Consider the following 1548-nt stretch of genomic DNA (forward strand, 5'->3'; position numbering starts at 1 on the left):
TCTCTCTCTCTCTCTCTCTCTCTCTCTCTCTCTCTCTCTCTCTCTCTCTCTCTCTCTTTCTCACTGACGACGAATTCGAGACATCTACTCGCAAAATATCCGAATATCTTAGCAAAACTGTGTCTCGATTCTCGCTTTGTTAACGGCGGGATATGCTTGACGATGCTCGTTCGCTCGCCTCACCGGTTTTTTTTTCTTTTTTTGCGCAGCTCGACGTCAAGCATACATTGACGTGCGTAAAAAAATAATGAAAGAAAGAAGATAATGTATTCGCGCGCACATATCCGAGGACTCGCGACGGGAATACAAGCAGACTCGCGAAGTCATTCGCTATACTTCCGCGGCGAACTCTCTCGACCCGTCTTAGAATTATATTTCAGGCACTCACTGTGCGAAAGACTATTGATACGAGTGGTGGAAAAATGATGTTGCTCAATTAAATACATATCCCCGAGCGAATCCACGATTTATAAGTCTGTTCGCGCTTTTGCGCTTGTGAAGAGAAAAGTAAGAAGACAATTCTCTATGATTCCGCGCGATTTTCAAAAGAATCATACCGGTCTCGGCCGGCATCTTTCTTTCGGAGTCGTGCGCGAGCGTCGTCGAGATGGCTCGTCGTTAGATCGATTACATTACATTAATTAGATTAATAAGATTACCTTAAGAATGTCACAGTACGATTATATATTACGAAGGAATGTCTTCAAAGCGTTCTCTACGTCGAACGTTTATCTCGAATATAACTAGCTCGTTAGAAAAAGAAAAAAGAAGATACGAAAAAAGGAAGACAAGGAGGAGGAGGGAACACGAGGATCGGGAAGAAGGGGGAAGACGAAAGAAAATATATAAATCATTGTTCGCACGTTTACGCAATACGGTAGTGTCGACTTATAGGCTTACTTATAAACTACGGACTTGCGGGAGAGAGAGACTAACTGAAGAGAAGCTCGGACCGACGAAATAAAAAGAAGAACAAAATCGCCGAATTGACGCGAGTGAGCTTCGACAAGCTTCGGTTCTCCGATCATCTACCGTACGTGGAATGCATATAATAATTCTGCTCTCGCCATCGTCAACCGCACTTCGTTCACTATAAAATCCTAGTTTTATTCGTTTACTATATGTTGTTTAAATAAAATATTCGTGCAGTTATGTCATCTCTCTCTTAAGGAAAGAGATGGCGAAGAAGAGATTGAGTGAGAAATTTATTTGTAGAATATAGTTTATTTCACAGAAAGGAACTTTGTTCGCAAATAAACTTAATATCCCACAAATAAATTTTCAAGTATTTTTTTCCTCTGTGTAAAAATTACAAAAAAACAAAAGTCTAAAATAGAGAGAAAAAAATGTATGCATGTGTATACATATCAATTAACAAATTAGTTTAAGTCAAGTTAGATTAAAATTGTGTTAAGATAAGTACGACTTTTCTTAAAAAAAAATAAATTTTCATAATATTATTATAGAACTAGAAGAAGAATTATAGAAGAGAAAAAACTATATATATATATATATATATATATATATATATATATATATATATATAAA

Source organism: Odontomachus brunneus, unplaced genomic scaffold (assembly GCF_010583005.1).
Source record: "Odontomachus brunneus isolate Ranch 3 - 2012 unplaced genomic scaffold, Obru_v1 Obru_scaffold_164, whole genome shotgun sequence".
In the NCBI taxonomy this organism is placed as follows: Eukaryota; Metazoa; Arthropoda; class Insecta; order Hymenoptera; family Formicidae; genus Odontomachus; species Odontomachus brunneus.